We start from the raw sequence: 24379 nt of genomic DNA, 5'->3' as shown, positions 1-24379 counted from the left end.
GAATATACATATAAAATGAATTTTTAGAATGAACATTAAAGTAATATTAAGATGTTTCCCCAGAACAGGGAAAATACCCTTTCCATGCTTTGTTTTATACATGCAAAGTAATGTATTGTGCAAAGTCCATTCATAATAATGCATCAATAATGATAAAGAAATTCCATTATACACATTCTTGAATGATTTTGAGAGGCTTGATTAGCATACATTTTTATTTATCTTATATTCTATAAATGCTCACATGTGAGTGATTAACATTTCAGTAATATCTTTGTCCTCTAAAAAAGTTTGAATGTGGTATGATTTCAGGCTAAAATATTGTCTCTACAAAATTGAAATCCTTTTGTTAGAAATTTTACAGCTTAACAAAATCAAAACAGAATTAAACTATAAGTGCTTTATTCTTATGTTAAATTACTTAATCTTATTTAATTATCTGTCATAAAAGATGCATCATAAGATTAGATAAACATAATGTAAAAATAAATTACTTGCAATGAAATATAGTATTGATTATATGCTAAGTAATTCCATTTATGAGATTTTTATTTGGAATCTTCAAAAAATAATTTTCCATTGTAATCCCAGATACCATTGCCTGAATTAGCACAGGATAGAATGTGTTATGAAGAACTGATAAGGAGGGCCAGGAGTTTGGCCTAGTGGTACAGTGCTTGCTTAGCATGAACAAAGAATGAGTTCTATTCCTCATATACATAGAAAAAGTTGGAAATGGTGAAAAAAAAAAACAGTGCTCTTGTCCTGAACTCAACCCCATGACTGACAAAAAAAAAAGAATGGCTAAGGACTACAAGTGGACTAATGATTTTTCTTTAATTCAACCTATCACTTGTCATTCTTCCCCCAGGGATATTGTAGCTGTAGCTGAATAGGAGTAATGGTGGACAAATCAAAGCACAAGAGGGGGAAAGTAACAATTTTGAGAAATGGTAAATATATATGTGTGTATAAGTATACACACATGCACACACACGTACACATACACATGTATGGAGAGAGAGAGAGAGAAAGAGAGAGAGAGAGAGAGAGAGAGAGAGAAAGATTTATGGAAACCAAGAAACTATTTTGAGTTCTTCATGTATGTAATCATTGTTATAGTAAAACTACATCACCAAAAATGACTTTTTGTCTAAATTGCATATGTGCTGGAATCACAAAGCATGACCTATTTTAGTGTGCACTGTCTTTATCAAGGCTATAATTTTCTGTGTCAAGAATTTCAGAGATAAACAGGGTGCCAGTGGCTCACACCTTGAATTCTAGATTCTCAGAAGGCTGAGATCTGATGAAAGTCCATGAAACTAATCTCCAATTAACTACCAAAGGGAAAGAAAAGGAGGAGAAGAAGAAGGAAGATGAGGAGGAAGAGAAAGAAAAAGAGAAAAGAGAGAACTAGAAGTATATCTCTAGCTCAAATTGTAGAGCAATTGCCTTAAGCAGAAAAGCTCAGGGACAGCAAAGAAAAAAAGAACAAAACAAAAACAAAACAAAAGAACAAAAGTAAAGAAATACAGAAACATTTACATAGTGGCCAAGAAAAAAAGATCTGTATCTTTGAGGAAGTTGTTGGCACTTAATGTGTTTAATACTTTATTGATCAATTTTCATTACTTCAGTCTTATATCATAATGAAATGACAATAATTGTCTAGGCCAATACTTTTAATTTTGAAATGTAAAGTGTCGATCAATTACAAGCTTTTGCTGAGATTTTACAAAGGATTTTTATTAGTAATATGTTTTTGTAATGAAGTATATAGATCTTAGTGGTCAGTTGGTTGGGAACCATGTGTGAAATACTAGGAAAAAATCTAACTAGAATGAATACAGTATTTTGACAAAACATGATATGCATGTTAACTTGCATTGCATTATAGAATGACTGTATGAATAAAAGTGCCTCATGTATAGATTTGGAAAAGTTAGTTTTTGTCAAATATAAATGATAAGGAAAGGTATTATTGAGTGTTTTTTAAAACATCACATTACACTTAAAAAGTATGTAAAATATTGTTAAATAAATGCTTTAGTTTTCTAAGAGAGAGAATAAAGTCCCCATTGGTTAAGCACAGAAACACATCTTTTAATTTAACTAATGAAATAATGTGAAAGCAAATTTATTAAAAACCATTCAAAGGTTTTAATAGTTATAGAGAAGTGACTGTTGTAGGTCCAAAGAGAAAAAATTTGCTAAGAAAAAAACTGCCTATGCCTAGGTGTGTAGGCTATAATAGTACTAATAAATATTTCCAAAGCACTTGCAAACTTCTTATATAATATTACATGTTTAGACATAAGAAAATATAGAGCAAATATGTATGCCTTGCATTTTCTGCAGCAATAGTCTGCTTTATAAATTTCTTCCAGTAAAAAAGAGCCAAAATTAAAAGCATTTGTCATAAATTTCAGCAAAGTACAAAGTCAGAAGCAAGAGCACATGAGTATACTTGAAATTTAAAAGACATGTTCTATTGTTTTTTCATGGAGCTACGTGATATGGACATTGAAAAATCACTTCCAGAAATGAAAGAATCAAAATAAATTTCTTGTCAAGCATTATAAATTTATTCTTATCAAAACAAAACTTAGGGAATCTGTGACCTGAGTTTCTGCTTTTTCCTTCTTAATTTTCTTCAAAATAAAATTCCTTCAAACATATATATATATATACACACACACACACATATATATATATATACGTATGTAAACACATATATCCATGTATATACATAAAACAAGTATATACATGAATATATATGGCAGTCTTAAGGCTTGAAATCAGAGCCTGGGCACTAACTATTTTTGAGCATTTTTTGCTCAAGCATAGTGTTCTATCTCTTTACACATAGGTATACTTCTAACTTTGTTGTTGTTGTTGTAGCTTGTGGCACTTTGAGGCATTGGGCTCTTTTTCTGAGTTTATTCACACATGGCTAACATTCTATCCCTTTGAGATACAGCTCCAGTGCTGGTTATTCAGCTGTCAATTAGAGAGTTTCAAGGACTTTACTTCCCAGGGTTGGCTTTGAACTGGGATTCTCAAATCTCTGAGTTTCTAGGATTACAGGCAGAACCCACCAGCAACCAGCAGGCTTGGAGATATAAGTCTCACTTATTTTACATCCCAATTGGACTGGATCTATGATCCTCAGACCTCAGCCTCCTATGTTAGAAATACAAAGAGCTACCAACAGCTATTAGTCAATTTCCATAATTTTAGTATTGAATTACCACCTTCATCTGTATTGTGTACTAGTTAATTACACATAGTAACTTTGTTTTGCAAATGGTTTTGATTTGGGATGTTTCTATAATGATATATACTATTCTTACCTTTGGTTTTTGTGAGGAGGCATGTGTAAAGATAACATTTTGACAAATCTCAAAGATAATATATGTATATATAAACATATGTGTATATATATACATAATTACCCCATATGACAGCAAAACATGCACAAAGTTTTCAACCATAACTCATATTCCCTGAGATATTTCTTTATAATTTTTAGTCATGTTTAATCTTCTCCAAATGTTATTATTCAATTTTTTCAGTATGTCTATATTTTTCTATATTTTGACTTAAAGTTTGTCTATAGCTCTTACTAGGAAGCAACTTTATCATGAAACTAAAGGTATATAGCTAGGGCTATATGACACATAAATTCTGTTTTTAAGGAAAAAATGAGTTTTCTCTCTATTAATTTCTCATATTGAGTAATCTGACATGAAATGCCAGGAGTGTTGTTCACCAATGACCATGAAATATGAGAATTCAGGCTTGACGGGCTTCTGCCTTCCATGATTTCATTCTCTCTATAGGGACAGAAGCCCACAGGCAGGTTTGGCTATTGCTTCAATTTTTAGAAGAGTGTTCACATAGCTCTTCAGAGGGTTTTATTTAGCCACACTTTCACTATGATACTTATTTGAGACACTGAAAACTCAGGAGGCTAAGAATTTCAGTGTTACCAATTCACTGATGACAGTTTCATTTATGTTAGTTTTTCCCCCATTAAGTAGAAGGGAAAAAGGAACACTTTTTTTTTAATTTTTGCTTTGCTTAATTTTTCTACAAGACACAATTTTAATACAGAAAATAATATAACACTTTAAATTTCATTTAATGTAAGAGAGGCCTTCAAAGTTAATATTTAACACTATGTTTCAAATTCCTAATTTTTACAGTGTTATTTAAGATTTGTATTTTCTATAGTCTGTTTAAAGTTTATATCCAGTATGTTTCTTGATGCTAATTGTTTACCAGATGGCTTTACTGAACCACTGGTGTTCTTTACTATTAAGAGCTTAAAATTTGCTTTCACATTATTATTATGAGGAAAGGTATTTATCCTTTTAAAGTATCATTCATTTCATTCTGCCATGCAGTGTCTCATAAATCACAAATAATTGGATGTTCCAAATTAGGACAAAATTTCACTATAGTGTACTATGGTGATTTCATAGCTTTATTCACATGCCTGTTTGGATCCTTTGTGGTCATGTATTATTTATTTATTTTCTTTCTTTAATTATTTTTTCTTTGCTGTTCATGGGGCTTGAAACTGATGGCTGAGCACTGTTCTTCAACTTCTTTTGCTTAAGGCTAGCACTCTACCACATAATCTACTGTACTTCCTCAAGCTTTTTTGGTGGTTAATTGCAAGTAAAAGTCTTAGGGATTTTCCTCCTGGAGCTGGCTTACATTTGAAATCCAATTCTTAGATCAGTTTTCTTAGCGAGGATTACAGTTGCAAACCAATGGCTCCAGGCTTATTGATCATTATTTAAGGTACATTTTATTTTTGTGGATTGTGGGGCTTGAACTCAGGGCCTGGAAGATGTTCCTGAACCTCTTTTTTCTAGAAGCTAGTCCTCTTGGCTTTTGAGTTGTTAATTGGAGTTATTTTTGAACCATTTCCTCAGGTATGATCCACCAATGAACTTAAAGTGCATTTTGAATTTATTTTTTTTATCATATAAGGCATTTTGCAGTCTTTATATTTGTTGTGGAATATAAAGTTTGCATTATATATTAAATTACACTAAATTATATGAAAAATTATGAAACACAAAGTTTGATACACATGATGGCTCACGTCTGTAACCCTAGTTATTCAGGAGACTGAGATCTAAGGATCAAGATTCAAAGCCAGCCTGGGCACAAAAGGACCTGAGACTCTTATCTCCCATTAACCTCTAGGAAGTGGGGCCTTGCTCAAGGGTAGGGTGGTAGCTTTGAGCTCAAGAGTTCAGGGAAAATGCCCAGGCCCAGTTCCAGCCCAGTGATCCACAAAAACTAAAACAAAAACAAACAGTTCCCAGCTCCTAATGCTTTAATATAACTTAATTACTCAACTAGAAAAAAATTAATACAGTTTTTCTATCATTCAGTAACTCTCTCCTATAAGCAATGATTCCTTTTTTCCTTTGAAAATATTGTCTTTACTCATGGCTTCTGATGTCACTAGAAATGGAAACATGGAGAGGGATAAGGAAGCCTTCAGTTGCTCTGGCTTGCAATCCAATATGATTTATATCCAGTAATCCACTAAACATGTGAATGGCACACACAATCTCCCTGGACATTCACTAAAAGGGTTGGAAAATACATTTACTGCATGGGTAGTCTCTTGTCAAGGAACAAGTCTATTCTATGGCTGAGAAAACACAGAGTTCATGGAAAAGTTATTTTCCATGATATAATCTTAACTGCCACAGCATAGATTGGTTATATTTTCCTAAATTGCATCCAATGTGCTCTCCATCAGTAGAAATGCTCACTTTGCAAAAAAGAACATGACAAAAAAGAACAACAAAAACACTATAGTTTTATTCCAGTGGCTGTGTTCTAGCAATGTGTAAAAATAAAATTTCATCTGGATATTGTTTTATTCTGTATTTTAGTGTAAAATAATTCTTTCATAAAATCCCCAGAGAAGTTAAACTCAATTGATCTACATAATCACCTTTAAAACTTACACAAAGTATGTCAAAGTCCTTCAAATCCTGTTGGCAATTGTAAACCATGTAATCAAGCTTAAGCTCAATGTAATAGGCCATAGATATATCCATACCTATATTAGAGATATGAGAAAAATGATAGGTTAGGTATAATTACCATGGCTTGGGGGGGAACCATTATGATAGAGTAAATGTAGCTCTCTACTTTTTGATATATATCCTAAATCATCTGGAGAAAATACAGTTTGTTAATAATAGTCTTCTATAGACTTTGCAAATTAAATAAGGATACGTTTATATATATAGTAGAAAAATGCTAAAAATGGCAAACTGAGTTTATAATGTTTAATTTCAAACTTACATTGATAAGATTTCAGAGGAGAAATATGGAAATGAAGTGTCTGTGGAAACAAAGGCCCACCTTATGGGTACTCCTCAGCCACAAATTTTCTGGACAAATTTTGTGGGATCTCAGTGACATCCCAGTGGTTGCAGCAATAACTTCCTATCAGGACAAAGAACTCATGCTACTAAGGAGATAGTCCAGACTGTCTGTACTTGGTGGGACTGGCCTGGAACATCTGACTTGAGTTTAGGACAGTCAAGTTCATAGTTTTGTGCAGCCAGGGGGAATGTCACAATTATACGATGCGCTGCCAAGTTGAGGGCCATATAGGACTGGAACTTCACCATTAGAAAAAAGAAGGGGAAGAGAAATAATGAACACAAAGTCTGCATAAAATGAAATGTGTTAACCAGTTGAAAAAGAAAATAATTGAAAAGACAAATAATGATCAAAAAGATCGAAATCTTTCTATTTCTGGGAAATGGTGCTCAATGACAACACATCTCTAGATAATTCTGCAAAAATAAATAAAAAAGAAAGAAATCTCTTTGCCAATCTTGTCAGAGTGCTGTGTGCATGGAATGCAACTTAATATTGATAGCAGATATCTTGACTCAAAGATAAATCCACTGGGAATAAAATGATTTCTCTCTGTAGATCCCAGGTGGATTTATGAATAAATGTAGCTGCCACTTTCCAGTTCTTCAGTTCATGATGGATTTTGTCACTTCAAAATGTGTTAGATATTTTAATCATGACCCAAGAGTATTTCTTCTTAGTGAACTGATTTATTTTGCTCTTTTTCCATTTTAGTAACTTTCTAATAATTTTAAGAAATCAAGAAAAAATAAATGTGATTCTTAGAATATCATAGTAAGTATATTTTGGATAGAAAGGAGCCAAAAAATAGAATGGAAGAAAGACAGCCTCTTCAACAAGTGGTGCTGGCAGAACTGTTAAGCACCTGCAGAAAACTGAAGTTGGATCCTTCTTTGTCACCCTGCACTAGAATTAACTCCAAATGGATCAAAGACCTGGAGGTAAAAGCTGACACACTGAAAACTTTACAAGAAGGAATAAGAGACACACTAGGCCCCTTGGCACAGGTCGAAACTTTCTTAATAAGGACCAAGAATCACAACAAATCAGAGAAAGGCTGGATAAGTGGGACTGCATTAAACTACAGAGCTTTTGTATGCAAAAGACATAGCTAGTAAATTAATCAGGAAGCCTACAGAATGGAAGAAGATCTTCACCAACCAAACAACAAACAAAGGCCTCATATCTAAAATATATCAACAGCTCAAAAAAGGGAATCACTCCAAAACTAGTCTCCAAAGAAACAACCTTCCTGTTGCTACTGTGGAGCAACACGGGTGTGGGGAGGGACACCCGGGCCAGCCTGAAGTCCCCTGGAGCCGAGAGAGATGATAAGTATCAATGACCCAGCCCTCCCCCAATTACCAGGGAAGAAACCACAGTGAGCCAGGAGCTGTGTCAGCCATGAAAACGCAGCCGATCTCGCGCTTATTGCATGGGGCACTTAGTTATATACTGTGAGGGAAAGAGAAGGTGGGAACTGGGAAGCTAGCCAATAGGAAGAGGGCCACCATGCTATCTAAGGGTCCAGGGCAAACTTTTAGATACTGGGCGGAACAAGTGCAGGAAAGTGCTGAGACCTGTGCTGCTGCAGGGAGCTCAGCTGAATCACTTACACAGAGATGCCTTAAGAGAGGTATGCAAGGAGCGCAAGGAATGCCTGGCCAAAGCCCTTTAATGGCCGCTGAGCCAGAATGATGATCAGGCCTCAGAGATGAAGGTCAGGCCCCAACACCATCCCATTAAAAGATGGGTCAAAGACTTAAAGAGAGTCTTCTCTGAAGAAGAAACAAAAATGGCCTATAGACACATGAAGAGATGTTCAACATCTCTGGCCATAAAAGAAATGCAAATCAAAACAACTCTGAGATTCCACCTCACTCCAGTTAGAATGGCCAGGATCAAGAAAACTAATAACAACAGATGCTGGAGGGGATGTGGCCAGGAGGGATCACTACTACACTGTTGGTGGGAGTGCAAACTCGTTCAACCACTATGGAAAGCAGTATGGCAGTTCCTCAAAAAACTAAACATAGAGCTCTCCTATGACCCAGCAATACCCAAAAGCCCTATGACCCAGGAATTCCTCTACTTGGCATTTACCCTCTCTTCCAGAAAAAAGGACGTACTAAATCCACTAACACAACAATGTTCATTATAGCACTAGTTACCAGAGGAAACACATGGAACCAGCCCAGATGCTCCTCAGTTGATGGGTGGATCAACAAGATGTGGTAATTATACACAATAGAATTCTATGCTGCTGTCAGAATGAACAACATTGTCCCATTTGTAAGGTAATGGAAAGACTTAGAAAAAAAATCATTTTAAGTGAAGTAAGCCACACTCAAAGGAACATAGGCTCAATAGTTTCCCTCATTTTTCATAACCAGTAGAAACCTAGGCTCTCCTAGCAGAGATTTACAATAGAGCAAAACCTAGATATATAAGGCCTTATAGTATGATGCTAAATGAAAGGACCTCCAGGATATAGAAACAAAAGCCATATAATGAGTGATTGTTGTCCTTAGTGTAATATGTTATCATCTCTTTTGCTGTACCTTGGTTATCTCATATTGTTGCAGTATTTTACCTTGTTATCTGATATATTGTATATATGCTTATTTGGTTATTTGAAATGGATAGGGAAGGGGGAAGAACAAAATGAGGGGTGAGGGTGAGGGGAGGGAAATGGGGACCAAGTCATGAGAAAGGTATCAATGATTGTGAAGTAATAAACCTTCTATGTGGTGAATATAATGTAACCCTTCTATTAATTACAATAAAAATATATGAAAAAAAGCTGTAAGTGGTGCTGTGGCTCAATTGGTAGAGTACTAGCCTTGAGAAAAACCCCAGGACAATGCTTAGGCCCTGAGTTCAGTCCCCATAACTGGCAAAAAATTGTAATAACAATTTTAAAAACCCATGCAATTCAAAACTACACCAAGGCTTTATGCTATCCAGTTCTACACATTATCTTCAAGACAATAAAAGAACAAACATCAGAAGAAATATGGGGCAAAAAAACACTAATGAACTGCTGGTAGTTATGTGAAGTCTTGTGCCCATGATGCAAATTCGTATAGCGATAACTCAGAAAAATTTGATCTTCCATTGAGTTATAATTACATCTTCTGATCATGTATAAAATGAAAGTGAGCTTACAGGAATGTTACCTATACACCCACACTTGTGAAACAAACCAGTGTCACCAAGAGAAATATCCTGTGTCTCCTCTTTCATGTGGAATTTAGGGAGGAAACATGATGTGGATATTTGTAAAAAGGTGACTGAGGAAGGGGACACAGAACAAGAAAGAGTGAGAGAAGAGTGAATATAAGTATTTTATAATCACATACAGATGAAAGGATAGACTGCGTGATTATACATACTATGTGATGTTAAGTGAAATCAGTTAAACTTAGGATATAAAATGTTTAAATTTTTTTTAAATGTAAAATGATTTTTAATAATACATAAAAGTAGAAGCAGAACTATTAGGGAAGAAGTGGTATGAAAAAGGGAGAGTAAATATGTATACTAGAGGGTAATTATAATCAAAGTACCTTATATGCATGAAAGAAAATTTTACAGTGCAAACTATTACTTGTAGAATACTGTATAGTAAGAAGGAGGCATCTATCAAAACAATTCTTGAAAACTAAAATGCCAACAAGCATTTTGTGCATATGTTGGTAGAAGTAAGATAATGAAAATAAAGGATTAGCTATTTATCGTGTTGTATAACTGAAGAGAAAATATAGATATTAATGGATAGCAATGTGAACTCTTGAATGTCTTATCAAGTATAAATTCACAGTATGAATAATAATTGATTGAAAATAGAATAACGAGGCTTCCGAAATATAAGTATACCATTCATGTACTAATTTAGTACTTTGGCCGAAATTCTAACAAAATTTAATAATTCAGTTCTAAATGCACAAGAGATAATTATACAAAAGGAAATAATTATTTGACAGAAGGAAACTTGAAAGGACACTTTTGAGTATATTTCTGATATATTTTCATGGTTCCCATTATATATTATTTTTACATTGCCTTCATTTGGAAAGGGTAAAAATAAATGTTTTACTTATCATAATTTTCCTAATTTGAATAAGTAGTTATCAATAAATGTATACATTTCCTGATTTGAAGGCCGTTTGAAATCTAAGAGAATTTGATTTGTAGGTCTACTCACTCTTCTTTTTAAGAAGTGTTTGTCTAGAAATTATAAAAGAATGCCACTAATGAAATACAATTATGGATTCAAAAGTTAAAAAACATTTTCTGAGTTGGTGTGGTGGCTCACATCTGTAATTCTAGTTACACAAGAGGCTGAGATCTGAGGATCCCCATTCAAACCAGCCCAGGCACTGTTATCTCTAATTAATTACTAGAAAACTGGAATTGGGGCTGTGACTCAAGGAGTAGGGCAGTAGCCTTGAACTGAAGAGCTCAGGGCAGCGCCTAGGTCCAGTTTAAGCCTCAGGGTCCACAAAAAAAAATCCTGAAAATATTTTTTTTTTTTTGGTGTGTCATGGGGCTTGAACATGGTTGGGTGCTGTCCCTGAGCTCTTCAGCTCAAGGCTACTGTGCTACCCCTGGGCCTGGGCATTGTCTTTGAGCTGTTCAGCTTAAGGTTACCACCCTATCCTAAAGCCAAGCCCCACTTCCCATTTTCTAAAGGTTATTTGGAGATAAGAGTCTCAGGTCCTTTTGTGGCTTGGTTGGCTTTGAACCTTGATACTCAGATCTCAGCCTCCTGACCAGTTGGGATTACAGGTATGAGCCACCATGCCTAGCTAAAAATCTTTTTTTAAAAAGAGCAAATGTACAACTGATCACATAAAAATGACAGAAAGTGTCTCTGTATTATAGAAGATGCAGAAAAACATATAGCTTTGGGATATGATAGAAAGTACAATAAGAAAATATATTTTTAAAGATATTTTTATTCATATAAGTTAATTATACAAGATAGTTTCATTATCATAATTCATAATTATAGCAAGTTCCCCACTTTATCCCATATGTGTCCCCCCTTTACAATTAATGTTTAATAGGATTCTTGTGCTGTCTTCATGGATATGTTTATTCATAGATACATATTCATGTATAATAATATAAATACTGCATATTCATAAATTCTGTGACACTGAAAATATTTTATTTGACATTTTATATTCATCAAATATTGTATTCTCTTCTTAGTTGAAGTATGAGTTTTTAAAATATATCAATGGCATACTGAAAAATAAAATCAGTTTCAACTGGAATTTCCTTCCAAAGAAATACAAAATGACCTAAGATGTCACATTACATCGCACTCAGTTTTCTTCCAACAGAGATAGAACAAACTGGACATCAATAACTAGACAGATAGAGGGTGACAGAATTTTGAGTCATATTTCTAAAAGGTACAAAAGGTAGAGCCTGGAATTTACACTTAAAAAATCAAAATTGAACCCCATATCTGGTTTGGTTTCTAGTCATCCTTCAGTATTTTGAATCCATTTCTATTAATATGAGGATTGTACCAATGAAACAGACAATTCGTGTTCCATATGCAGCTAAGAAATTCCATAAATATATTTAAAGAAAGAAGACTAGTGATGCCTACTCCGGAGGCTGAGATCCGAGGATCACTGTTGAAGCCAGCCTAAGCAGAAAAGTCCCTGAGACTCTTACTTGCAATTAAGTACAGAAACATTTGGAAGTGGTCCTGTGTGGTTCAAGTGGTAAAGTGCTAGCCTTGAGCAATGCAAGCTCAGGGATAGTCCCAAGGTCCAGAATCCAAGTCCCAAGACTGGGAAAAAAATAAATCCTAGTGGTAAAAATCTCACAAATATGTAGGAATAGATTGGAATATGGTTGGTGAAAATGGACAGCCTTGTGTCCGCTCTGATTCTATTAATTAGTTCATGCATTTGGTTGTCATTCTGGCTAAACAAAACCTTTAAGTTAAATACATGAAAGTTCATTTATTATATCGAAAGAGAATTTGCACCCCTTGTCAATCCTTGACCTGTTATCAGGACAGACATAAGAAACGGAAGTGATATAGCTGAAAAATACTAGTGAATTCTTATTCTTCAACACCGATATTATCTAAGAAAAATAATACTTCGTGTATTTATGTTGGTGATCCTACCTACTGCTTTGTATATTATGGAGAGTAAAGAATAGGACAGTTCTTCGGTAAATATTGTTCTTCATGCACTTCTGCAGCTACCACATAAAACAAGTCAGCCAAGTCGAAACAGAGAGTATGACCCTTAGGAATAATGTACTGCATTTTCTTCGGCATAAAAATTCCAATTTCACAGGTATTGCTTGAGACACCTCAGACTCAGAGACAATTATTTCATACATTTCTGGTATCATTAATGTGAAATAGGTATACCTTTCTATTAAAATCACTATCTCCAACAAATTACTGGCCACCTATGACCATCAATTAAATTGTCTTTTAAGATTAATCAAGCATTTCTCTACCGAGAAATATTTTTTCTTTTCTTCCTTTCTTTTCCCTCTTGTAAGACCACAAGCACACACACACACACACACACACACACACACACACACACACACACACACACACACAAATTCCATTTGGCTGGTCAAGGATTTCCTATTTCAAAGGTAATTTGTTCTTTCAGGGCTTTCAGCAATACAGCTTTTTAATATCCACCTTTACCTTTGATTCAGCAGTGTTGTAAAAGCTGTTCTTACAAATTCTACTGGGATCACAAAGTGTTTCCAGGCTCTAGAGGGATATCAAATTTTTTTAGTTACTAAATTTTTTAGTCATTTTAACTGAATGCTTTCTATTTCTACATTTATATAATAGATCCTATTTGAAAAATGACATAATTATTTTATGCTAGAATGGATAGATCTAGTTAAGTAAAATTTTTATTTTCCACTTTAATACCTTTGCTATAAAGAGTTCAGATATTAACTTCTGATTATTTCCTACATATAATAACAATCATTAAGAGTTAAACACATATGTATGTATATATCAGCAATTATTATGTACATTTAAAACTACCTGTTAAGGCACAGAGAGGCCACAATTGTTTCCTTATTGTTCTCTTTTCTCCTTACATGTATTAACATTTCTTGCCAAGCCAAGTTGATTATAAATCTAAACAACTTTACAATTTTCAGTCTTTACTTCATAGTTTGAGTGTGAAGCTGTTAGAAATTAATGTACAATTAGGCTTATCCAACAGTTCTAGAGAATGAGATGCCCTAAATTAAGGTTCTGGAAGATTCAATATTTAGTCAAGGCTTGATTTGTAACATGTGTTAAGGCCCTTCATGTGCCTTCACCTGGTATCTGTGTCTTTTCCCCTAAAGACAGACATTTCATCCTGAGTGGTTTACTTTCACAAAATCATCAAATATGTAAAGTCCTATTCCTCAAAACGTTTACATTAGGAAGTATTTTTGTTTGTTTCTGACTAAATAAGACTTTATATTTTAGAGCAGATTTAGCTTTACATACCTAACCCGAGAGATATATTTATTATGCATTTAGTATAATAAAGGAGCGTACATTTCTGCATAATGTTCACCAAGAATCCTGATGTTTAATTTAGTTTTTATCCATTGTGTGGTTTGGGCGGTTTTTCAATGTGTCTTCTTTTACGCTATCTACATTGGCATGGAGTCTTTTCACTGCCATCCACTTCCCCAACATTTCAACCTTTCCCCCTTCCTCCTTTAGGGCTGGACATCACTGTCTCTAGGTAATCACCTTTTCTAGGTAATCCCATGTCATAGCTTTAGACTTTTTAAAGTGGCCTCAGAGATGTAAATCACATGTATTTAATATTTTCCATATCTTTTTACAATTTAACAATTCCTTTTCAATAGTGGTAATCTTCTGTTTCTTGGATGTACCATATTCTATTTACCTGAAAACCTGTTAAAAATACCTGACATTGTAAATTTAGGTAGCTATTGTACATCATCTATAAAATTCTATTTGGAATTTAGAATACAATCAAGAGGACTTAATTACTAGATCATAAGACAAAAGTAATGGGTAAAGGGACCAGGTTTTTTGTTTTTGTTTTTGTTTTTGTTTTGGTGCCAGTCTTGGGCTTGAGCTCAGGGCCTGAACACTGTCCTTGGACTTTCTCAAGGCTAGAGCTCTACCACTTGAGCCTCAGCACCGCTTATGGCTTTTTTTCTATGTATGTGGTTCTGAGGAATCGAACCCGGGTCTTCGTGCATGCTAGGTCAAACTCCCAGCCCCCAGGTTTTTATTTTTGAAATTTGGAGTGGTCACCTCCACTCCATAGTTTATGGTCAAAGTTCTTTACATCCTGCCTTTGTGTATATGTGCTTATTTGTCAATTTAAAGTGCTATTCTTGAATATTAGGTCACTTGTGTTAGGTGGAATTCAGCATTTTTCATCTCTTCTGTTGGGTTTGAGGTAGAACTCCCTGGAGTCCTGTAAAAACAACTAGAGCTTTTGGTTTACATCAATATTTGACAAGAAATCCTTTGTTTTACAGAGCACTTTTGCCCAGAGGTAGATAAAATGGCTTCATTGAATATTTATTTGAAGTCTGTAGGGATTTCAAGTAAAATGTGAATTCATTGAGGCACTGTAAAAAATACAGCAGCATTTGTAGTGTGCTTGTAATAAAACAGACTTTATTAAGTAAAATGAAATTGACATTTTCCCATGAAAAATACAAATTTATAGATTCATTTTTGAAAACTCAGCACTGGAACTATTATTAGAAAAATAGATCCAGGCAGTATGATGCAGACAGTGAATTTTGAAATAAATGAAATCAGGATTCTTGCATAAAATGACACAAATTTGAATTCATAAATATGCAAAGTTCCTTTAAATTATTCTTAATCAGGTCAAATATTATGTAAAAATTCACTTATTTAGAGTATAAATGATCTTATAATTTCTACCAAGTCTTACTTGAAGTTAAAATTTCTCCTTATTGAGTAATAAATATAGTAATAATAAATGGCTTCTTAGAACCACCGACATAGATCAGAAATTTTGTCTATTTTGATAGATTGACAATATACTAGCTGTTCAATATCAAGATTAGTTTCTGACTAAATTGCAAATTACAATTAGACATATGTTTTTATGCTGATTTTTCATGATGTTAAGCTAAGTGCACCTGTGTGCATTAGCATGCATATGTGTGTATATCGCTATATAAATTTGACCTACAAATTTAAATCTCTCAGAAGTGCTATTATTAAATATTACTGGGCACTTCTACATAGATATTCAAGTGTAATTTATCTTCATCATATACAAATTTATCTTCATTACCTTCTTTTTACATATCATCAATACCTAGAATAGTCTCTTTATGTCCTTAGAGAAATATACAATGAACCAAATATTTATGTTAGCTAATTTTATAGTCAAAGCACTTATTTGCCATTTTTTTATATATTCACTAAGTTGTCACCTAAGTTTGTTAAGAAATTTCATCACTTATAATTAATTGAATGTTAAAATGTTGACCAACCTGAATACCTTAATAGAATAATCATGTGCCTGTTTCCTCACAAGTTATGATGTTATAAAGCTAGATGCAGGGCACAACAGACTTCAGTCTACTGCCTGTTTCTTTTCTGTCTGTCCTTTTCTCTCTGTCTCTCTGTCTCTCTGTGTCTCTCTGTGTCTCTCTGTCTCTCTCTGTCTCTGTCTCTGTCTCTGTCTCTCTCTCTCTCTCTCTCTCTCTCTCTCTCTCTCATCTATCTCTGTGTTCAACTATCATCATTTATGCTGTTTTGGATGAATATCTACATATAGCATCAGTAAATCAATGTATAGAAATTTTATTTCAAACTTTTAAAGAACTAAAAAGATACTTGCCAAACTGTTTATATAATTAGAAACTGCTGTAAATAGATAAGAATTTTACTGGCTCTCTACATTCATTATTTTATGTTTTTATTTGTACCAATTACTTGTAAAAAGGGATTTCATTTGGATATGTCTATGTATGCAAACAATGCAAGGTGATCCCACTCATTTCCTCTCTCAACCTTCCTCAGCCAAGCCCATTAGTTTGTATTGTTTCATTTTCACACATGTCCATATGTTTGGACCACATTTACTTTCTTTTACTCTATTCACTCTCCTCTCTTCCATAGCTTTGCTAGCATATCAAGACTTCCTTTATGTTTCTGTTATTCAGTTTTTAATGTATTTTGATTGTTCACCCTGGTATTTCACACATGCCCATTCAATTGTTACAGCAGATTAATTCCTCTCATTTCTTAATATTATTCTAGTCACTTATAACTATGTATTTCACTAAGTGTTTTATGTGTATATAGACTATATAAATGTTCAGTGCTCTTCAAATACAATTTATTCAGAAAAACAAAAATATTTTAAAAGGTAATTTAGAAGCCAACAGTAAAAATAGAAAAGCTTTAAAAAATGCTGATTTTGAAAAAGGCAACAACAAAAAGAACAAAAATGGACTATAATTTTCTTTTTTCTTCCTTTTTTCTTTTTTGTCTGTCAGGGGACTGAACTCAGATCCTAATCATTGTCATTGTCCTTGGGGTTTCTTCAAGGCAAGTTCTCTACCATTTTGGCCATAGCACCACTTCTGGCTTTTCTATGAATATGGTACTGAGAAATCTAACCCAGCTCTTCATGCATGTTGGGCAAGCACTCTACCACTAAGCCAAACTCCACTAAGCCAAATGCATCAACAAAAAGAACAAACAAGGACCATAAGTTTTCTATAGTAAATTCTTTGAATAGAATGAATGTAGAGCATTAATATTATTCACAGTTACAAGTGATGGATTTTCTTCCTGTTTCCTTGTTATTTTTCTAAATCAGCCATTGTTCAAGGTCTTGTATTGTGAAGAAGAAGAGCCACAGTGTATTAGTAAGACCTGTTAGTACATTTTTTGGAAGATAAACTTGAAAGAACTGGAGAGTACCCTTCAAGTTGTTTGATAAGGAGAAAGCACTAGAGATCAGCTGTGAATTGTCTCCCTGGACCCCAGATGTGTTTTTTTTTAATTAATATCAGTTAGTTGTGCCAAGGGGGTTTCATTTTGACATGTTTATGTATGCATACAATTACCTTGACTAGACATACCCATTTCATCATATCACTCTCTCTCTTCCTCCCTCTCCTTTTTCCAAATCAACCTCAACAAGCTTCATTGATTGCATATTCATATGGAAAACTATTTCTTTGACCATCTTCTCAATCCTTCACTCTCTACTTTCTTCATTTGTCCTCTCACCTCCTACTTTTACACACATTGCAAAATGATCTGTTCATAACCTGTTATTTTTGAAAGGGGCTTTATGATTATACTATGCATATGTGCATACTGTATTTGAGTCTGCTCAAACTGTTCACGTAATCTCATTTATGCACCTTTAAGTGAGTTTCATCACACACTCTTCATTTACATTTACAGATGTCTTTCAGTGTTGTTCATTTTCTAACAATAATAATTTTATTATTATTTGCCGCTCTCAAAGTGTCCACAATCAAAAGCATTCTATCTGTCTATCTGTCTGTCTGTCTGTCTGTCTGTCTGTCTGTCTGTCTGTCTGTCTATCTATATATCTATCATCGATCTGTGTGTCTGTATCTATCTCTCTATCTAGTCATTTGGTCTGTGTGTTCACGTGCATAGTTATCTTTTAGTTTCAGCATGCACTCAGCATCACTCTCTCTCTCTGGGTGTTTAGGTTATTATTGAGAAATCTGTTATTCTAATGAGCATGAAATTACATTGACTTCATATTTCTATATTTCAGTTTTAAATATTCTTTATTCAATCTGTATGATTACATTTAATCAATCATGTGATGTTGAGAGGTTTTTATTGGGTTATTTTTGGGTGTTGTAAAAACTTTTTATACTTGTTATTCTATCAAGTTTTGAGAGTGTCCTACAATTATTTCATTAAACATATTTTCTTCACCCTTAATTTGTGCCTGTTTATGGTTTTTTTGTTTTTATTATTTTGTCTTTTGTGGGTTGTGGGGCTTGGACCCTGGGCCTGGGTATTGTCCCTGAGTTTCAGCTCAAGGTTACTACCCCTTGAACCACAGTGCCACTTCGGTTTTCTAGTGGTTAAGTGTAGATACGAGTCTCATGGTCTTTAGTGCCACAGCTGGATTTGAACGTGATCCTCAGATCTAAGCCTACTGTGTAGCTCAGATTATAGGCAAGCTATAAAACTGAATGTTCTCTTTCTCTATTTCAGTGTCTCTGTCTCTCTCTCTGTGTCTCTGTTTGTCTCTCTCTGTCTCTGTCTCTCTGTCTCTCTGTCTCTCTCTCTGTCTGTCTCTGTCTCTGTCTCTGTCTCTCTCTCTCTCTCTCTCTCTCTCTCTCTCTCTCTCTCTCTCTCTCTCTCTCTCTCTCTCTCTCTCTCTCTCTTTCTTTCATTAGTCTTGGGGTTTGAACACAGGTCCTGGCCTCTGTTGATAAAGTTTTCCCAGCAAGGGTAACACTTTATACTACTTTAAGGCACAGTACTACTGATTTTGTGGTGGTTAATTGAAGATAAAAGTCTAAAGGGGTTTCCTGCTTCGGCTGGCTTGGAAACACAATCTTTACATCTCAGCCAAATGAGTAGTCAGGAAGACAGGAGTGAGCCCCAAGTGCCCTGCTGTGTTTGTTCTTTAAAAAAATAAAATAAAATGGACTGGGTTTTGAACTCAATGCACTACTTCATTGAGCTAGAGTCTGAACTGTTTTCCACTGCCTATTTCTTGGGAATGGTCTTATTCCTCACAAGGGAGTGATTTTGAAGCATGACCCTCCTACTTCCCATTGTCTCTGGGACACAGTCACGTGCTGCTGCATAAAAGTCAGAAAAAAGGCAGGGAAGGATCAATGGCATGCGAAGAATATAAAGATTTGTATGTTACATGTATAAAGCTTTAAATGGGAAAGTTTTTATTTCTTTTGCCTTTCTTTCACTTAATGTGTTTTTTCATTAGACTTCGTTCATTTTCATAATCACAGATAGCATTTCAGACATACACATTTTCTACTTTTTACTGTGCATTTCATCTATTTTTTAGTAAATATAGCCTGTATCTATTTGTGCATTGTTTATGTTTAGACTTTCTGGGCACATTTGCTAAGTGGATTGCTGTGGTGAATTCATGGCAGACAGAAACCTATTGGAAACAAGCCATAGGGATCTGAAAGGATTTTATGATCGAGTATCACTAAGCATGTTTTCTGATAACCATACAACAATGAAAATGGATAGCAACACAGAATCTGTATTTTACACAGATGCCAGAAATATACAAAATATCATTACTTCAGTTGAAATAGAGTTGCACATTATTTTAATAACTTCTTACAGCTTCCAGTAAATAGTGACTCACAGATTGCACAGGCTCATGAAAAAAATGAAAGACAAAGTGCCAGAAATCTGGTAGGAGAGGATTTTAGGCGCTCCTGTTCTAGTTTCATGCAGTTAAGTAATTCTTAATTTTATTTCTTAGAGGCTTTTAACAGAAGGTCGGATATTTTTAACTCCAGTGGAAGATCTCTACTGATATCTATTGAGGATCAGATATGGATAAGGAATCATCTTTCTCTAACCTTCAGAAACATTCTGCATAAATATTTTTTAATTCTTCATTTTACAAGCAGTCAGAACCATTTTGAAAAGAATGCAAGCACACTCTATTAAGTGCATTTCTATAGATTTTTGAGCTTAAAGTAAATCTGTATCTTAACATGTTAATTATTCACTTTTAAGGCCTAATAGCCAAAAATTGTTTCCCCTTAGAAATGTATTGACTCAAGAAATAGTAGGGCTTTATTTGTAAATGTGATTTGGGACCATGTCAATGTAAGAAAATAAAGATATTTTGATTGATAATACTTAAAATTCCATCCTCCTTGTCTGACATTGAGGCATTGGACCCAAAACCATTTCAGACATCCTTTGAGGCTGCAGAAATATTTCTCAATCTCTTTATATGTTTGTTTGAAATAGCCAAGCTTAATATAAAAACACATATCTTAAAAGTGTCTCAGCAGGGGCTTGGAGTTTGGCTTAGTGATAGAGTGCTTACCTAGCATGCATGAAGACCTGGGTTTGATTCCTTGGTACCACATACATAGAAAAGCCAGAAGTGGTGCTGTGGCTCAAGTGGTAGAGTGCTAGCTTTGAGGGAAAAGCCCAAGATCAGTGCTCAGGCCCTGAGTTCAAGCCCCAGGACCGGCAAAAAAAATTGAAAAGAAAAAAGAAAACAGTGTCTCAGCAGCTTATTCCTTTTTCCTTTCTTTCTTTCTTTCTTCTTCTTCTTCTTCTTCTTCTTCTTCTTCTTCTTCTTCTTCTTCTTCTTCTTCTTCTTCTTCTTCTTCTTCTTCTTCTTCTTCTTCTTCTTCTTCTTCTTCTTCTTCTTTTTTTTGTGGGTCACAGGGCTTGAACTTGGCATAGGCACTGTCCCTGAGCTCTTCAGCTCAAGGCTACCACCCTCCCTTGAGCCAAGCCCCATTTCCCATTTTCTAGAGGTTAATTGCAGATAAGAGTCACAGTTTCTTTTGTGCCTACGTTGACTTTGAACCTTGATCTCAGCCTCCGGATTAGCTAGGATGAAAGGCGTGAGCCGCCACACCCAGCTTCAGCAGTATATTATTATTATTATTATTATTATTATTATTATTATTATTATTATTATTTTGCCAATCCTGGGCTTGAGCTCAGGGCCTGGGTACTATCCTTGGGCTTTCTCAAGGCTAGAACCCTACCACTTGAGCTCCGCCCCTCTTCTGGCTTTTTCTATGTATGTGGTACTGAGAAACGAATCTGGATCTTTGTGCAGGCTAGGCAAGCACTCTACTTCTAGGCCAAACTCCCAGATTAGCAGTATATTCTTAACAAATCAATCTGCCTACGACTCTGTAGTAATTAGTATTATTTTTAATAGAGATAAAATGATTTATCTTAATGTTATTTGGTTATTAGTTAAAATCAATGATAATGAAGACATCATTCAGCATCTATAAGTAGTGAGAATTTCAATTCAAAGAAAAGAAAATACCAAAATTATAAATCTCTATAAGGAAAAAAAATATCGTTCCTAGATCAGAGTCTTTATGGAAAATAGAAGGATTATATGTAGAACTGCTTTGCTGGTAAAAAAGAGGATGAAATTTTGGTCTTAGGGTTTAGAATCCTGGATGAAAGAAAAGTTTTTGTTGGGACCATTAGGTATTAATTAGTGCTTGATTCTTTAGAATGAAGAAGTATTCCAACATGTTACCTAAGTTGAATTTCTTTCTTTTATTCATTTTTACTTGTAAAGGTGACATATATAGATGGGTTCCATTAACATAGGTAGTTCCAAATCATTGTTACCCCACCCCACATTTTTCTCCACTTTCCTTCCACCCCACTACCAGCCTCCCAAGTTGTAAAGTTGATTTCCAACAATGATTTTGTTGTGTAGACCCAAAATAGCGGAGCTTTAGATAAAGGGAAGCCACGGACATGACTGTTGAAATGATTAAACTAGATTCTTTGAAAATATACTATAAAACGAGAAAAGAAATATTTACATCTTTCCTTCAATAACATATAGAAACAATTTTACTGGACTGTAAATGGAATTATGTGTATTCTTGCTCATGAAAACTAACACTTAAACAGTCAGTTTGGGACATTATATAGCTAATTGCATAAATTAATATTTTGTATTTAAAATCAAATTCATCTTTAACAAAAAGCATCAATTCAAAAGCAAACTGATATTTTTTGGAAATCTGCAAGTAAGAACACTACAAACAGAATATGGCATACTGAATTGGATTGTGTGTGGGGGGGATATATTTATGCTATATTATAACCCATGATTTGTTTTAATTTTTGTGTTAAAGATTAGGAGGTATATATATTTCAAAGTGTATTTTTTTGGAAACTATGGCCAGAAATTTTAAAATAAAACCCTGAGATAATCAGTATTATTGTTGATATCTTTGTTAATGATAAAAAGAAATAAAGAAACATAGGTGCTTTGCTGTAGTTGGATTGTCTTAATGATAAAAGTTAAACTAGTTCATGAACAATTGTTTTGAAAATTACATTTTTAGGATGCACTTATAGATGCACTTTGAAAAGTTATTTTGTGGCAGTTTATGTATCATTTTGTGCACTTTCTTAAGCAGCATTTTTCTTCCTAGAATGAAGTGAAAAAAAATTCATTATTGACTTTTGCTATCATAGTTAAATTGGTAAAATGACCTTCAAAAAATATAGCAATTCCCAGGAGCCTGAGATCTGAGGATCACGGTTCAAAGACAGGCACCAAAAAACATGAGATACTTATTTCCAATTATTTACTACAAAACAGGAAATGGGGCTGTTTGCTCAGGGGTAGGGTGGTAGCCTTGAGCTGAAGAGCTCAGGGACAGCACTCAAGCTCAGACTCAGGTTATTTCAAACACTACATGGAATCTAATACCAGAATACAAAAATTATTTGGACTATAAGAACTGTTGGAAAAAGGTCTCCCTACAATATAGGGTAATTTATACTGAAATTTAAATAACCATATAAAACATTATTCTGTGGTAATGCTGGAAATGCTGATATATCTAAAAGCGATTGGAATTTCAGTTCTGTAAATAAACCAATAATATACATAACTTTTTAAATTTCTGCAATTAAATTATATGTAAAGAATAGATTATGCTATTTGATAATGCAAATTATATTAATGCAATTGGCACCAACAATGAATACATTTTGAATTTTGCAGATTTATTCTTTGTATGATTTTTTGACTTATATTTTAGATATTCCAAACAGCAAACATTTTCACAGATATTACCTATTATGCATATAAACATATTCACATAGAGGCATGTATAAAGAAACAATTATTATATTAGATCTTAACTGTATTTCCTATTTAAGGTTACTATAACACTCTCATTCAAGAAAAATCTGTATTTTTGTGGAAACAAAAATATAAGCAATATTTTAGCTGAAAATATGCTAAAGTTTTTTGAAGTATTTCTGGAATTAATAAACCATGTTATTATCCTTGTATATTGCTCAAATTTGTGAATTTGTAAATTCTAACTCTCTTTTCAGTGAGGTCAATTAGCTTCTGACAAAACATGTAGCGCTTATTAGGAAGAACTTACTGCTATTGAATTTGCAGGATCCTTTGTAATTCTAAAACAGCTTCATAGTTCAGAAAGAACAAGACCTGTGAAGTTGGGCAATACTGAAAGTAAAAATATATCCTTCCTTTATAAATGTGTGGGCAAAATTTCACCATGATTCCAGTAGTTAGTGACAAATTACAGCATTAAGCCTATCAAGAATCTATCCTCGGATAAAGACACAGACAGGGAAGTGTAATTAATGAAGGGTAAAATCCATGATACATTATTTATATTATTTTAAATAAAATCATGGATATAATTATCTTTCCTTAGATTCAGTTACAAACATAAATGTAATGAGACCACATGAAATAGAGAAATGATATATTTCTTTGAAATTTACCTTAATCCTTACTTTTCTTTCACCAGAAAGAAGTTTCATATACGTATATATACATACATATACATAAACACATTTATATATAAATGCACACATTTTTCTTCCATGTTCTTGGTGGTTAATATTAATAATTGATTGTAAGCATTCAAATAAGAAACAATTCTTAGGAAGGCATGATAATTATGGTCAAATATCTTCTTAAAGGAGCTGAGTATGTGCCAAAAAATTATTTATTCCTCAGATTGAGTTTATCAGTGCCTGCCACTTATTTCTGGTATAAATGAACAGCCTGTGGGTTGTGTGAAGCTATTGAGGGTTTCACATTCTCTGAGATGTGTGAATCCTTGAAACCAGTATGGAAATTCTGCAAATGAGCAGAAAATCAGCAATTCCAAA

The 24379-nt window shown here is 34.0% G+C and overlaps 1 long non-coding RNA gene across 4 annotated transcripts in view; it reads left to right on the top strand.

Annotated features, from left to right (window-relative positions):
- Positions 1-8037: 8037 nt before the first annotated feature.
- The window catches only part of LOC150056880 (uncharacterized), a 474030-nt gene continuing 457688 nt past the window's right edge, over positions 8038-24379 (top strand). For all 4 annotated transcript variants that reach the window (XR_016537005.1, XR_016537004.1, XR_016537003.1 and 1 more), the window contains exon 1: positions 8038-8068. This is a non-coding gene — a long non-coding RNA (uncharacterized LOC150056880). The remainder of the gene's footprint in view (positions 8069-24379) is intronic.

Source organism: Megascapheus bottae, chromosome 11, assembly GCF_031878675.1.
Source record: "Megascapheus bottae isolate mThoBot1 chromosome 11, mThoBot2.hap1, whole genome shotgun sequence".
Lineage (NCBI taxonomy): Eukaryota > Metazoa > Chordata > Mammalia > Rodentia > Geomyidae > Megascapheus > Megascapheus bottae.
Note: the sequence above shows the minus strand (reverse complement) of the source record. Positions and strands in the feature narration are given on the sequence as shown.